This window comes from Salmo salar, chromosome 29 (assembly GCF_965601325.2).
Source record: "Salmo salar chromosome 29, fSalSal1, whole genome shotgun sequence".
In the NCBI taxonomy this organism is placed as follows: Eukaryota; Metazoa; Chordata; class Actinopteri; order Salmoniformes; family Salmonidae; genus Salmo; species Salmo salar.
This window is the reverse complement of record NC_138319.1, coordinates 33,645,001-33,661,958: the sequence shown is the minus strand read 5'-3', so window position 1 is coordinate 33,661,958 and position 16,958 is coordinate 33,645,001. Positions and strand designations below refer to the sequence as shown.

The 16,958-nt window shown below is 43.3% G+C and overlaps 1 protein-coding gene and 1 non-coding gene across 2 annotated transcripts in view; both read left to right on the top strand.

The window, feature by feature from the left end:
• Window positions 1-16,958, top strand: part of LOC106590614 (neuropilin and tolloid-like protein 1) — a 158,803-nt gene that overhangs the window by 56,027 nt on the left and 85,818 nt on the right. The gene's annotated exons all lie outside the window — the stretch shown is intronic.
• On the top strand, window positions 11,428-11,483 carry LOC123731564 (U7 small nuclear RNA). The gene has a single exon (XR_006762774.1). It is a non-coding gene; the product is annotated as a U7 small nuclear RNA (small nuclear RNA).

The following is a 16,958-nucleotide window of genomic DNA, read 5'->3' as shown; positions in this document are numbered from 1 at the left end:
GACCTTAATTACATTTTTTTACATTACATTTAAGTCATTTAGCAGACGCTCTTATCCAGAGCGACTTACAATTTGGTGCATTCACCTTATGATATCCAGTGGAACAACCACTTTACAATAGTGCATCTAAATCTTTTAAGGGGGGGGGGGGGGGGTTAGAAGGATTACTTTATCCTATCCTAGGTATTCCTTAAAGAGGTGGGGTTTCAGGTGTCTCCGGAAGGTGGTGATTGACTCCGCTGTCCTGGCGTCGTGAGGGAGCTTGTTCGACCATTGGGGTGCCAGAGCAGCGAACAGTTTTGACTGGGCTGAGTGGGAACTGTGCTTCCTCAGAGGTAGGGGGGCCAGCAGGCCAGAGGTGGATGAACGCAGTGCCCTTGTTTGGGTGTAGGGCCTGATCAGAGCCTGAAGTTATGGAGGTGCCGTTCCCTTCACAGCTCCGTAGGCAATCACCATGGTCTTGTAGCGGATGCGAGCTTCAACTGGAAGCCAGTGGAGAGAGCGGAGGAGCGGGGTGACGTGAGAGAACTTGGGAAGGTTGAACACCAGACGGGCTGCGGCGTTCTGGATGAGTTGTAGGGGTTTAATGGCACAGGCAGGGAGCCCAGCCAACAGCGAGTTGCAGTAATCCAGACGGGAGATGACAAGTGCCTGGATTAGGACCTGCGCCGCTTCCTGTGTGAGGCAGGGTCGTACTCTGCGAATGTTGTAGAGCATGAACCTACAGGATCGGGTCACCGCCTTGATGTTAGTGGAGAACGACAGGGTGTTGTCCAGGATCACGCCAAGGTTCTTAGCACTCTGGGAGGAGGACACAAGGGAGTTGTCAACCGTGATGGCGAGATCATGGAACGGGCAGTCCTTCCCCGGGAGGAAGAGCAGCTCCGTCTTGCCGAGGTTCAGCTTGAGGTGGTGATCCGTCATCCACACTGATATGTCTGACAGACATGCAGAGATGCGATTCGCCGCCTGGTTATCAGAAGGGGGAAAGGAGAAGATTAATTGTGTGTCGTCTGCATAGCAATGATAGGAGAGACCATGTGAGGATATGACAGAGCCAAGTGACTTGGTGTATAGCGAGAATAGGAGAGGGCCTAGAACAGAGCCCTGGGGGACACCAGTGGTGAGAGCGCATGGTGCGGAGACAGATTCTCGCCACGCCACCTGGTAGGAGCGACCTGTCAGGTAGGACGCAATCCAAACGTGGGCCGCGCCAGAGATGCCCAACTCGGAGAGGGTGGAGAGGAGGATCTGATGGTTCACAGTATCAAAGGCAGCAGATAGGTCTAGAAGGATGAGAGCAGAGGAGAGAGAGTTTGCTTTAGCAGTGCGGAGAGCCTCCGTGACACAGAGAAGAGCAGTCTCAGTTGAATGCCCAGTCTTGAAACCTGACTGATTAGGATCAAGAAGGTCATTCTGAGAGAGATAGCAGGAGAGCTGGCCAAGGACGGCACGTTCAAGAGTTTTGGAGAGAAAAGAAAGAAGGGATACTGGTCTGTAGTTGTTGACATCGGAGGGATCGAGTGTAGGTTTTTTCAGAAGGGGTGCAACTCTCGCTCTCTTGAAGACGGAAGGGACGTAGCCAGCGGCCAAGGATGAGTTGATGAGCGAGGTGAGGTAGGGGAGAAGGTCTCCGGAAATGGTCTGGAGAAGAGAGGAGGGGATAGGGTCAAGTGGGCAGGTTGTTGGGCGGCCGGCCGTCACAAGACGCGAGATTTCATCTGGAAAGAGAGGGGAGAAAGAGGTCAAAGCACAGGGTAGGGCAGTGTGAGCAGGACCAGCGGTGTCGTTTGACTTAGCAAACGAGGATCGGATATCGTCAACCTTCTTTTCAAAATGGTTGACGAAGTCATCCGCAGAGAGGGAGGAGGGGGGGGAGGGGGAGCAGGATTCAGGAGGGAGGAGAAGGTAGCAAAGAGCTTCCTAGGGTTAGAGGCAGATGCTTGGAATTTAGAGTGGTAGAAAGTGGCTTTAGCAGCAGAGACGGAAGAGGAGAATGTAGAGAGGAGGGAGTGAAAGGATGCCAGGTCCGCAGGGAGGCGAGTTTTCCTCCATTTCCGCTCGGCTGCCCGGAGCCCTGTTCTGTGAGCTCGTAGTGAGTCGTCGAGCCGCGGAGCAGGAGGGGAGGACCGAGCCGGCCTGGAGGATAGGGGACAGAGAAAATCAATCTCAATTGCCTACCGTCTGTAAGCTGTTAGTGTCTTAATGACCGTTCCACAGGTGCATGTTCATTAATTGTTTATGGTTCATTGAACAAGCATGGGAAAGTGTTTAAACCCTTTACGATGAAGATCTGTGAAGTTATTTGGATTTTTACGAATTATCTTTGAAAGACAAGATCCTGAAAAAGGGACCTTTCTTTTTGTTGTTGTTTGTTTTTTAATTATCAGAACAGTATATTGTTAGAATTAACTGAATTTCATCTGGTTATGCTATTTTGGATATGTGAGACAAATCTAATAAGACCTGTTATCTACACCTCTATTTTCTTTAATCAAGAAAATAGAAATATTACAAATCTTAGAATCTACTAAAAGAGCCACTACAAATCCTACATTCTGTGATCAATTCGAAATGAAACTAAAATTCAGTCGATGACCCCTGGACTCTGGGGTGCCACCAACGTTTTTATTTATAATAATTTGCATCTGGGTTGAATAAATCACAATTAAAGAAGATATGCAAATTGGAAATGTTGTTAACTGCGTTACAGCGTACTCAACAAATACTGTTGTCAGACCAGGTAGCTGTTACGTTTTACAAAGGGAAGACAGCATCATTTATTGATAAGATAATAGAGCAGAATTTACCATCCATCGAGTTAGACTCAACCTTTACTTCCATGGTAATCGTCCCAGTCGTTTACTGGCCAGCGAGCGACAAAGTAATGATCAATTAGCTAATATAACAACTATTGAATTTGAAAATGGGGAATTACTATCAGAACTCAAATTATTAAATCAAACATTTTCCCGCTTCTATTATTATTTAACCTTTTTATAACAAAAGTTAAATTAGTACTGTATTCACATCTCTCCCAAATGAACCTTTGTGAAGAGCTTTATTAATAATTTCAAGCAATAGTGGACCTAATTGATTCAAAAATGTTAAATAGAACTCAGGAGGGATACCATCCAATCCAGGTGATTTACCTTTATTCATGTTATCCAATGCCCTTTTGAGTTCATTGAGAGAGATTTGAGCTCCCAGCGAGGTGGCTTCCTCTGTTTAGAGAAGAGAAGTTCTTAATTATTTTAGAAAGGACTTAGTCCGGCTTGGTGTGGATTTACAATCAAAGTTGTACAGTTCTTTATTAGTATCAGCTACATTTATGCCTTTACTAGACAATGGGGATATTTCATATATGAATGCTTCCGCTCAGTGTTTGAGATCAGTTGACACCCTTTACCATGGCGCTTTGAGATTTATTTTAAACTGCAAAACCCTTACGCACCACTACACTTTGTATACCAGGGTTGGCTGGCCTTCTCTAGTCACTCGTAGGCATCGGTCACTGGTATACTTTTATTTACAAAGCCATTTTGGGTTTACTACCTTTTTATTTGGTCATTTTTATTTTTCAGAAATGTGGTGGGTACTCTCTTCGTTCGCTGGACTTTATCCGGCTAACTGTTCCAAATGTCCGAACTGAATTTGTTAAAAGGGCTTTTACGTACTCTGTGCCAGGGTCTTGGAACGCCTTACAAAATACATTTAAACTGGAAGAACTTGTCCCGATTGGTATTTTTAAATCACTGATGAATGATCTTGAGACTGATTCCCTGACCTGTCAATGTTTTTAATTTGCTGTTTTTGATTTTGTTATACTCTTGTGAATTCTATGGTTTTTACTAGATTACTTGTAGTTTTTCATTTTCTTCGTCTGTAATTTTTGTTTTGACTTGGTGCTGCCTATCTTGGCCAGGACGCTCTTGAAAAATAGATTTTAAATCTCAATGAGCCCTTCCTGGTTATAAAAAGGTAAGGATGCCACCCAGTGTTCTCACGATCGCCCACTATCTTTAATATTGAACTCTGTTTTCAAAAATGCTGTCGCCCCATCTCAAGACTTATTTACCCAAATTGTTCCACATGGATAAGATCCTCGGATAACCTCTGTCGACTATTACGTATCTTAAATGCTTCATCAGAAACTACAGTTCCTTGGGCTGTATTATCTCTCGATGCAGACAAGTATTTTGATAGACTAGAATGGTCATATCTCTGGTCTGTCTTGGAACATATGGGAATTGGCTCCAATTTCATTCATATGATTGAAATGCTATATGCCATCCCTCAGCCATAGTTATAACAGGCAATATCTGCTCTGCTCCGTTCAGAATCACTAGAAGCAGCAGACAAGGCGATCCAAATGTGTCTTTGATATTCTTATTATCCATGGAACCCCTGGCCCAGGCAGTTCGTCAATCGAAAGAAAAGAACACATTTCCCCAAAATCTATTCATCACTTCATCTCATTATACACGGATTATATTTTACGATATCTAGACAGTATCTCAATTGCTCCGAAACGCATTGAAGATCATAGATACATTCAGCTTCATCTCGAGTTATAAAATTCATTAATCTAAACAAATCAGCCCTACTGCCTCTCAGGGCCCCAATGGGGGACTCCGTCTCTACTTATGGAATCACAACTGTTTTCCATTTGAAATATTTGGGAGTAGATATATTTCCTTCTTTAGATAAAACCATTGCCAGAAACTTTAACAGAATGCTTAAATCAATTCAGTCTAGCCTCGGTAGATGGAATAATATCCCAGTTGCTTTAACCGGCAGAATATCTATTATCAAAATGAATATATTGCCACGGGTGATTTCTGCTGTTCAATGCTTCCCATGGCTCCCCCTCCCCTTCTGGCAATATGGCAAGGTAAATGATCCCTGATAAAATGTACAAAGAGGGAAGGACGGAGGAGAACTATCTGTACCCAACTTTAAATTGCATTTCCAGGCACTAGCATTTCGCCCCATCCTAAATTGGTTTAGACATGATTCTTCTTCTCCCTGGCGAAATATATAGATAGATATGGTGTCTCCTATTGCCTTGGAAGAGGTGGTCTTCACTGATATATCCCTTAAACAATTTCTATTTGGTGCAAAATTAAAAAGACAATGTAACTGGGGATCAAAATAGATTGCCCATACTCCCAATATTTCACAATAATGCCTTGAGATCTGGAGGGTGGCCTTTTGCATCCCCCAATGGACCAAATGTGGAAACTGCATCCTTGCCGATATCATGGACAGTAATGGTTGGAGAATATTCCAAGATTACCAGGCAACTCCTTTTTTCCATATGTACAATTTAGGTCAGCTATAACTGGCATATGGAGTACCTTGGGAAACAACTACCGAACTATCCAATGATGGGGTTTATAAATACATTATCTGGGCTCCAGAAAGGCCTGATTTCTATAATATATAAGCAACTTTTGGAAAGCTAATATTCTGAGCTAGCCATTAAACAAGTATGGTCCACAGATCTAATTGAATCTGAACACCCCTTTTAAATGGAACAGAATATGGAAAGAGAGGAGATTGGGAGGGAGAGAGAGCGATAAAGACAGAAATCTGTGTAAACCAGTATATGAGGATGTCAGACAGAGAGAAATAATTGCATGGTATGTATGTGTTTCTGTGATTGCGAAGGAGGGAGATTTGTGTGTGGGAATGTGTGTGTGAGAGAGAGAGCGGAGAGAGAGAGGGATCAAGAGAGGCGGCGAATGAGCCAGTACAGTTCCAGGCTGCTGTACCTCCCCAAGGCTGTGGCTTCTATCTGAATATTCATTGTGCTGAGACTGGCTTTCCCGTCTGTTAACAGATAACTATCAGTTCTTACCATGTGGCTGCGAAGGGGCCTGTTTGCTTCACACACACACACACACACACACACACACACACACACACACACACACACACACACACACACACACACACACACACACACACACACACACACACACACACACACACACACACACACACACACACAGACACACACTGAGAAAAGCATTAACGCCTGACAAAGTTCCCCAGGAAATATGAAAATCCAGTGATGGCTTGCAAATCTAAGTTTTTTTTGTCAGAATTGGTCCTTTGAAAGCAGTTCTGGTGTTGGCATGTAGATTTCCCCTTCAGAAAGGCTGCACATCGTTTTGCTGAATGTTGCTAGTCATGCCTCATTTTTTTTGTCTTGCCAAGATCTGTGTTTTGGCGTACAGTGACAGTCAGATGTGGGTTTCATGCCAGTGAAAGGGTATGTCTTGGGAAAACACATTTGTTAACACATTTATTATTTGATATATGATGATTTATTAAAAGCACAAACTGGTTGATTTTAATCCCTATTACATTTTAGATACAACTTCTGTCCCCAACTAGATTCTGAGTCAAATGTCTTCTGTTTAACGATGATCTGGTGCTTCTGTCCCCAACCAAGGAGGGCCTACAGCAACACCTAGATCTGTCCCCAACCAAGGAGGGCCTACAGCAGCACCTAGATCTGTCCCCAACCAAGGAGGGCCTACAGCAGCACCTAGATCTTCTGCACAGATTCTGTCAACCTTGTACCCTGATAGTTAATCTCAGTAAGAAAAAAATAATGGTGTTCCAAAAAAGGTCCAGTTGCCAGGACCATAAATACGTATTCTACCTAGACACTGTTGCCCTAGAGCAGTGGTCACCAACCGGTCGATCGTGATCTCCAACCATTCGTAGACAAGGCAACAAAAGTAAATCCTTGCATTCCTATTTTTTTTACATTTGCTAAGCACAGTTAGTTGGTGGTGCACTTGATTCAACAGACCTAGTGCCAGGAAGGCAAAGTGTTCCCGTTTTTAACCATTCCATGTCTCTGAAGGTAGAACATACCCGGCAGATCCAGAGAGCAATTCAAGTGCACCTATAGGCCTACCGCTGGCCAATCAGATAGCTCAGATCACCGTGTCTGCACAGTTTCCTCCTATTAAAACAAGCCTGGAATGCACAGCACAGATACTGTGAGATTTGTAATCTTTTAAAACCGTGACTAAAGAGAGACTCAACAGAATACAGCATAGAGCTGCTGTTTTAATGAGTTCATGATTAAGTTGTTATTCAGCTCTGTCAACATGTTGTTCAACGCTTTTATAAACCAAGTGTTCTGATAAGTTTACCTTGTTAGTATTAGCAGCTTGTGTCTTTTTTAATATCGAGGAATATTTCACTTTCTCTGTTCATAGGAATGACAACATGAATTGGTGCATGAGGCAGAAATAATGCAGTGTCACTTGAGTTTCCATCAGCTGGAAGACTGTGGCCCCTTTTCTCAGCGGAGGGAGGGACGGATGGAGGGAGAGCCTCGCTGTTGCTCTCCCTCCCTCCCCTCACACTGACTATCAGATGCAGGCATTCAGTCCAATAAAATAAAGCTAGTTATTATGCTCACTCAGCCGTGCCTCACAAGTAATACAACAAATGATCTATTACCAATGTGATCATATACCTAACATTTTTAAATATAATGTTCAAATGTTCTGAGAATAACAACGTTGGCAGGGCAACTCAAGCATAGCCATTATGCAGTGATAATGTATTAGGACTAAAGCCTACAGCACAAGGTTGGTGAGCACACTAAAAACTATACATACCTCGGCCTCAACATCAGCGCCACAGGTAACTTCCACAAAGCTGTGAACGATCTGAGAAGGGACTTCTATGCCTTCAAAAGGAACATCAAATTTGACATACCAATTAGGTTCTGGCTAAAAATACTTAAATCAGTTATAGAACCCAATTCCCTTTATGTTTGTGAGGTCTGGGGTCCACTCAACAACTAACAAGTCACAAAATGGGAGAAAGATTCTCTGTGTACAACGTAAAACAACAAATAATACATGCAGAGCAGAATTAGAACTATTCCCGCTAAATATTAAAATCCCTAAAAATAGCTATTTAATTCTCCAAATACCTAAAAAGAAGCGATTCTCAAACCTTCCATAACAAAGCCCTCACGTACAGAGAGGTAAACCTGGAGAAACATCCCCTCAGCCAGCTGGTACGGGGACTCAAACAGACCCCACAGAGCCCCAGGACAGCAACACATTTTGTTTTTTATGAGAAAACAAAATGTTAATTTCCTTGAAACATTGGAAAGAATCAACAAAAAAACAGAGCAAACTAAAATGCAATCTGGCCCTAAACAGAGTGTACACAGTGACAGAATACCTGACCACTATGACTGACCCAACATTAAGTCAGGCTTTTGACTATGTACAGACTCGTTGAACATGGCCTTGCTATCGAGAGAGGCTGCCATTGGCAGACCTGGCTCTCAAGATAAGACAGGCTATGTGCACACTGCCCACAACATGAGGTGGAAACCGAGCTGCACTTCCTAACCTGACAAATATACTGCTCAAAAAAATAAAGGGAACACTTAAACAACACATCCTAGATCTGAATGAAAGAAATAATCTTATTAAATACTTTTTTCTTTACATAGTTGAATGTGCTGACAACAAAATCACACAAAAATAATCAATGGAAATCCAATTTATCAACCCATGGAGGTCTGGATTTGGAGTCACACTCAAAATTAAAGTGGAAAACCACACTACAGGCTGATCCAACTTTGATGTAATGTCCTCAAAACAAGTCAAAATGAGGCTCAGTAGTGTGTGTGGCCTCCACGTGCCGTTATGACCTCCCTACAACGCCTGGGCATGCTCCTGATGAGGTGGCGGATGGTCTCCTGAGGGATCTCCTCCCAGACCTGGACTAAAGCATCCGCCAACTCCTGGACAGTCTGTGGTGCAACGTGGCGTTGGTGGATGGAGCGAGACATGATGTCCAAGATGTGCTCAATTGTATTCATGTCTGGGGAACGGGCGGGCAAGTCCATAGCATCAATGCCTTCCTCTTGCAGGAACTGCTGACACACTCCAGCCACATGCGGTCTTGCATTGTCTTGCATTAGGAGGAACCCAGGGCCAACCGCACCAGCATATGGTCTCACAAGGGGTCTGAGGATCTCATCTCGGTACTTAATGGCAGTCAGGCTACATCTGGCGAGCACATGGAGGGCTGTGCGGCCTCCCAAAGAAATGCCACCCCACACCATGACTGACCCACCACCAAACCGGTCATGCTGGAGGATGTTGCAGGCAGCAGAACGTTCTCCACGGCGTCTCCAGACTCTGTCACGTCTGTCACGTGCTCAGCGTGAACCTGCTTTCATCTGTGAAGAGCACAGGGCGCCAGTGGCGAATTTGCCAATCTTGGTGTTCTCTGGCAAATGCCAAACGTCCTGCACGGTGTTGGGCTGTAAGCACAACCCCCACCTGTGGACGTCGGACCCTCATACCACCCTCATGGAGTCTGTTTCTGACCGTTTGAGCAGACACATGCACATTTGTGGCCTGCTGGAGGTCATTTTGCAGGGCTCTGGCAGTGCTTCTCCTGCTCCTCCTTGCACAAAGGTGGAGGTAGCGGTCCTGCTGATGGGTTGTTGCCCTCCTACGGCCTCCTCCACGTCTCCTGATGTACTGGCCTGTCTCCTGGTAGCGCCTCCATGCTCTGGACACTACGCTGACAGACACAGCAAACCTTCTTGCCACAGCTCGCATTGATGTGCCATCCTGGATGAGCTGCACTACCTGAGCCACTTGTGTGGGTTGTAGACTCCGTGAAAGCACCGCCAGCATTCAAAAGTGACCAAAACATCAGCCAGGAAGCATAGGAACTGAGAAGTGGTCTGTGGTCCCCACCTGCAGAACCACTCCTTTATTGGGGGTGTCTTGCTAATTGACTATAATTTCCACCTGTTGTCTATTCCATTTGCACAACAGCATGTGAAATGTATTGTCAATCAGTGTTGCTTCCTAAGTGGACAGTTTGATTTCACAGAAGTGTGATTGACTTGGAGTTACATTGTGTTGTTTAAGTGTTCCCTTTATTTTTTTGAGCAGTGTATATTACCATATTAGAGACAAATATTTCCCTCAGATTACACCGATCCAAAAAGAATGTGAAAACAAATCCAATTTTGATAAACTCCCATATCTATTAGGTGAAATACCACCGTGTGTCACCACAGCAGCAATATTTGGGACCTGTTGCACAAGAAAGGGGAACCAGTGAAGAACAAACACCATTGTAAATACAACCTATATTTACGTTTATTTATTTTCCCTTTCATACTTCACCTACTTGCACATTGTTACAACACTGTATATCGCCAATAATATAACATTCAAATTGTCTATATATATTTTTTTTTACTTTTGTCAGTGTAATGTTTACTGTTTTTTTCTGATTGTGTATTTCACTTTTGTTTATTATCTATTCCACTTGATTTGGCAATGTAAACATATGTTTCCCATGCCAGTAAAGCTACTTAAATTGAATTGAGAGAGAGAGAGAGAGAGAGAGAGAGAGAGAGAGAGAGAGAGAGAGAGAGAGAGAGAGAGAGAGAGAGAGAGAGAGAGAGAGAGAGAGAGAGAGAGAGAGAGAGAGGAGAGAGAGAGAGAGAGAGAGGAATGGAATGTGAGATTGGGTCTATTACGTCCAGTGCAGAGTGGATTCTTCATCTAGAACACACATGCTTCTGCCATGAATTATTAGATCAGACACAAGACGAGACCCAGATGCAGACACCGGAGGCAGATGGTTTGAGCTCTGGTATTTATTATAATCCAAGGGATAGACAAAAGGCAGGCCGGGGACAAGCAAGAGTTCATAGCCAGTGCCAGAGTCCAAAATGGTACAGGGAGGCAGGCAGGCTCGAGGTCAGGGGCAGGCAGAGTGGTCAGGCAGGTGGGCTCAGAGTCAGGATAGGCAAGGGTCAAAATCAGGAGGAGGATAAAAAGAGAGACTGGGAAAAAAACAGGAGCTGAGAGAAAACTGCTGGTTGACTTAGCAAACAAGATGAACTGGCACAGGCAGACAGAAAACACAGGTATAAATACCCAGGGGATAATGGGGACGATGGGTGACACCTGGAGGGGGGTGGAGACGAGCACAAGGACAGGTGGAACAGATCAGGGTGTGACAGTAGTAAACTGTGGTATACTGTAAAATGTTATACAACACACTAGTATTAGTATCCCTCGATCATGTGTAGTACTTATTATAGAATGTTGTAGAATACTACAGTAAATACTACTGTTTTATCTGAACAGATAAACTGTAGTAAATACTATAGCAATGTCTGCAAAAACACAACACTTTTTTTAACTATAGTAAATACTACCATATGTAATGTGCATATACCCTGCCCATTCCCCTCCCCATATCCAAATTTGGACCACCCATAAGTGAGAAACATACATGTCCAGTATAGACCATATATTATGTTCTCGACAGCTTATAGAAAAGAGCAGAAGCTTTGAACTATCCGTTCAGAGCTCAGTCCTACCTACCTACAAGTTATGTGCTCTTTCAATATTTCTCCAGTAGGTTTCCTGAAGGAGAAAGCCTCCACTTCTAAGTCAAAGATAATAAAACAAAAACACTACAGTAAAATACTACAGTAATGTCTGCAAAACACTACAGTAAAATACTACAGTAATGTCTGCAAAAACACTACAGTAAAATACTACAGTAATGTCTGCAAAAACACTACAGTAAAATACTACAGTAATGTCTGCAAAACACTACAGTAAAATACTACAGTAATGTCTGCAAAAACACTACAGTAAAATACTACAGTAATGTCTGCAAAAACACTACAGTAAAATACTACAGTAATGTCTGCAAAAACACTACAGTAAAATACTACAGTAATGTCTGCAAAAACACTACAGTAAATACCACAGTATACTACAATCCACAAAAACACTACATTAATGACTTATATACTACCGTTTTCTTTTACGACAGTATTAATACTATAGTTAACTGTAAATACTACATTATATTACAGTATATTACAGTCAATACTGTAGTATTCATACCGTAGTATAGTATAGTATTTTACACACACACACATGCACACACTGCTCCTCTAAATCACTGGGTCTTGTTACAAGGCTGATTGTGTTGTGATTTGAAGCCTTCCTTACTGTAACTAATATTCACAGCTCTATACCAACAGCAGCGCTGAGAGAACTATGAGGAACAATAACACAAACAACACATATAAAGGTTCTTCTTCTATATGCTGAGAACATTGTCTCTCTCTTGAGTTCCTAATCACACACAGCTATTTGTTATGATTTCCTGGAAACTGATCTTCACAGGCACACATTGATTAGAGAGAAATAGATAGAGAGAAGTTGGAAGGGAGGGTGAGCGAGAAAGAGAGAGGAGGGAGAGAGAGAAAGAGAGAGGAGGGAGAGAGAGAAAGAGAGAGGAGGGAGAGAGAGAGATGACAGCAGGACATAGTCGTCAGCCGTTAGCAGAGCAACAGGCCCCACCCCCACTTTTACACCCTCCCAAGCCCTATCCTGCGACCTAAGAGGTATGTATCAGATGCTCAACATGCTCTGCTCACACCTACAGTGATGGTCCGGGCCTAAACCACACAAAAACAACACTAGACACTATGGAACACAAAGCTTTTACTACCTCATCCTGGAATATACAAGGTCTGAGGTCATCTGCCTTTGGCCTAAAGAGCAGGAACCCAGAATTCATCAAAATACAGACATTGTCATTTGGTATAAAAGAGACGGACTCACTGGTTGCCCTTTAGGTTACAGAGAGCTGGTAGTCACATCCACTAAACTACCAGGTGTGAAACAGGGAAGAGACTCAGGGGTTATGCTAATTTGGTATAGAGCAGACCTAACCCACTCTATTAAATTAATCAAAACAGGAACATTCTACATCTGGCTAGAAATTAATAAGGAAATGATCTCAACAGAGATTAATGTCCTCATGTGTGCTACCTATAACCCCCCACTAGAGTCCCCATACTTTAATGAAGACAGCCTCTCCATCCTGGAGGGGTAAATCAATCATTTACATTCCCATGGACATGTACTAGTCTGTTGTGACCTAAATGCCAGAACTGGACAAGAACCTGACACCCTCAGCACACAGGGGGGACAAACACCTACCTGGAGGTGACAGCGTTCCCTCCCCCATATGCCCCCCTAGACACAACTACGACAATATAACCAACCAAAACGGGTAACAACTACTGCAGCTCTGTCAGACGCTGGGTATGTACATAGTCAGTGGTAGGCTTCGAGTGGACTCCTACGGTAGGTACACCCATAGCTCTGTTACATGCTGGGTATGTACATAGTCAATGGTAGGGTTCGAGTGGACTCCTACGGTAGGTACACCCATAGCTCTGTTACATGCTGGGTATGTACATAGTCAATGGTAGGGTTCGAGGGGACTCCTATGGTAGGTAGACCCATAGCTCTGTCAGACGCTGGGTATGTACATAGTCAGTGGTAGGGTTCAAGGGGACTCCTATGGTAGGTACACCGATAGCTCATCTCTTGGCAGTAGTACTGTAGACTACTTTATGACTGACCTAAACCCAGAGTCTCTCAGAGTGTTCAGTCAGTCCACTGACACCCCTATCAGATCACAGCAACATCACACTCTACTTGAACAGAGCTTTGCTCAATCATGAGGCATCAAAGCCAAATGAACTGAATAATATTAAGAAATGCTATAGATGGAAGGAGACTAGTGTGGAAATCTACCGAAAAACAATTAGGCAACAACAAATTCAATCCCTTTAAGACAACTTCCTGGACAAAATGTTTCACTGTAATAGTGAAGGTGTAAACTTGGCAGTAGAAAACCGAAACAGTGTATTTGACCTCTCAGCTTCCCGATCAAATCTAAACATTTCAAGCAGACAACCGAAGAAAATTAACAACAATTACAAATGGTTTGATGAAGAATGCAAAAACCTAAGAAAGAAATTGAGAAACCTGTCCAACCAAACATATAGAGACCCAGAAAACCTGAGTCCACGCCTTCACCATGGTGAATCACTAAAACAATACAGAAATACACTACGGAGAAAGAAGGAACAGCACATCAGAAATCAGCTCAATGTAACTGAAGAATCCATAGAACCTTACCACTTCTTGTAAAAATTGGGAAACTCTTAAACAACAACACGAAGAGTTATCTATCGAAAACGGAGATGTATGGACAAACCACTTTTCCAATCTTTTTGGCTCTATAGCAAAGAACAAACAGCAAAAACTGATACATGATCAAATAAAAATCTTAGAATCAACTATTAAAGACTAGCAGAACCCATTGGATTCTCCAATTACATTGAATGAACTACAGGACAAAATACAAACCTTCCAACCCAAAAAGGCCTGTGGTGTTGATGGTATCCTACAGTAAATTAAATTATAAAATATGCAGGCCAAAAATTCCAATTGGATATACTTACTCTTTAATATCATACTCAGCTCTAACATATTCCCCAATATTTAGAACCAAGGACTGATCGACCCAATCCACAAAAGTGGAGACAAATTGGACCTCAGTAACTACTGGGGTATATGCGTCAACAGCAACCTTGGGAAAATCCTATGCTTTATCATTAACAGCAGACTCATATATTTCCTCAGTGAAAACAATGTACTGAGCAAAAGTCAAATTGGCTATTTACCAAATTACTGTATGACAGACCATGTATTCAACCTGCACCCCCTAATTGACAAACAAACAAACAAAACAAAAGGCAAAGTCTGTTCACAAATACAAACAAACCCCACAGAGCCCCAAGGCAGCAAAACAATTAGACCCAACCAAATCATGAGAAAACAAAAAGACACATTGGAAAGAATTAACAAAAAAACTGAGCAAACAAGAATGTTATTTGGTCCTAAACAGAGAGTACACAGTGGCAGAATACCTGACAACCGTGACTGAACCAAAAACGTAGGAAATCTTTGACTATGTACATGAGCATAGCCTTGCTATTGAGAAAGGCCGCCAAAGGCAGACCTGGCTCTCAAGATAAGACAGGCTATGTGCACACTGCCCACAAAATGAGGTGGAAACTGAGCTGCACTTCCTAACCTCCTGCCAAATGTATGACCATATTAGAGACACATATTTCCCTCAGATTACACAGAATTTGAAAGCAACTCCCATTTTAATAAACTCCCGTATATAGTGGGTGAAAAACCACAGTCTGCAATCACAGCAGCAATATTTGTGACCTGAAAGAGAGAAAGACAGAGAGACAGAGCTATTTCAATTGCTTTGGCAATGTAAACACGTTTCCCATGCCAATAAAGCCCCTTTAATTGACATTGAAATTGAATTGAGAGACAGAGAGAAAGAGAGAGAGACAGGTGAGTGAGTGAGTGAGTGAGTGAGTGAGTGAGTGAGTGAGTGAGTGAGTGAGTGAGTGAGTGAGTGAGTGAGTGAGTGAGTGAGTGAGTGAGTGAGTGAGTGAGTGAGATGAGTGAGTGAGTGAGTGAGTGAGTGAGTGAGCGAGCGAGCGTTTTCGTGCTGGGTGGGTATTCATAGATCATAGAAAAGATGGACGGCGATAAAGAGGAAAGTCCAACGCATTGGTTTTTACTCTGATTCTGCTCTGAGAGGCTGATCCAGGAACTGTTAGCACTGTTGGATGGTATATAGAGACCACAGAGATATGTGAATGGTAGCATACAGGCTGTGACGTATCTAACATGATGATCAGAGACTTTGACTTTCGAGATGGAATCCGCAGTAGAGGAAACAGCGCCGCTGTCCCTCCCATCGCTGTTGTTATTGTTTTGTTGAGGTGAGGAGCGCTGCACAAAATGCATTACATATGCTGCTGTGCTATCGTGTGTGCAATGATGTCCGAAGGGAAAAAAACTGTGTTTGTTGTTTGCAGTAACAAACTGTCATGACTGTTTTCCCATTAAGGATTTCAGCTTTAAGGTCCAGTTTCACCGTGAACGACTCCAGCTTTAAGGGCCAGTTTCACCGTGAACGACTCCAGCTTTAAGGGCCAGTTTCACCGTGAACGACTCCAGCTTTAAGGTCCAGTTTCACCGTGAACGACTCCAGCTTTAAGGGCCAGTTTCACCGTGAACGACTCCAGCTTTAAGGGCCAGTTTCACCGTGAACGACTCCAGCTTTAAGGGCTAGTTTCACCGTGAACGACTCCAGCTTTAATGGCCAGTTTCACCGTGAACGACTCCAGCTGTAAGGGCCAGTTTCACCGTGAACGACTCCAGCTTTAAGGTCCAGTTTCACCGTGAACGACTCCAGCTTTAAGGGCCAGTTTCACCGTGAACGACTCCAGCTTTAAGGGCCAGTTTCACCGTGAACGACTCCAGCTTTAAGGGCCAGTTTCACCGTGAACGACTCCAGCTTTAAGGGCCAGTTTCACCGTGAACGACTCCAGCTTTAATGGCCAGTTTCACCGTGAACGACTCCAGCTTTAAGGGCCAGTTTCACCGTGAACGACTCCAGGTTTAATGGCCAGTTTCACCGTGAATGACTCCAGCTTTAAGGGCCAGTTTCACCGTGAACGACTCCAGCTTTAAGGGCCAGTTTCACCGTGAACGACTCCAGCTTTAAGGGCCAGTTTCACCGTGAACGACTCCAGCTTTAAGGGCCTGTTTCACAATGAACGTTTCCAGCTTTAAGGGCCTGTTTCACAAGGAATGTTTCCAGCTTTAAGGGACAGTTTCCTAAAAACAGATTAAGCAGGCCAGGTTTAACAATTATTCTCAATGGAAAAGCCCCATTGAAAGTGTTTTAAGTCCAGGACTAGGGCTTATGTGGGAAATTATTTCAGTTCAAGTAAGATGTACATTTATCCCTTCTCCGTGAATATCTAAATTTAGTTCTAAAATACACTACAAGTTAACACCCATTAGTTTATTTAACTAGGCAAGTCAGTTAAGAACAGATCCTTATTTACAATGACAGCCTAGGAACAGTGGGTTAACTGCCTTGTTTAGGGGCAGAACGACAGATTTTTACCTTGTCAGCTCAAGGATTTGATCTTGCAACCT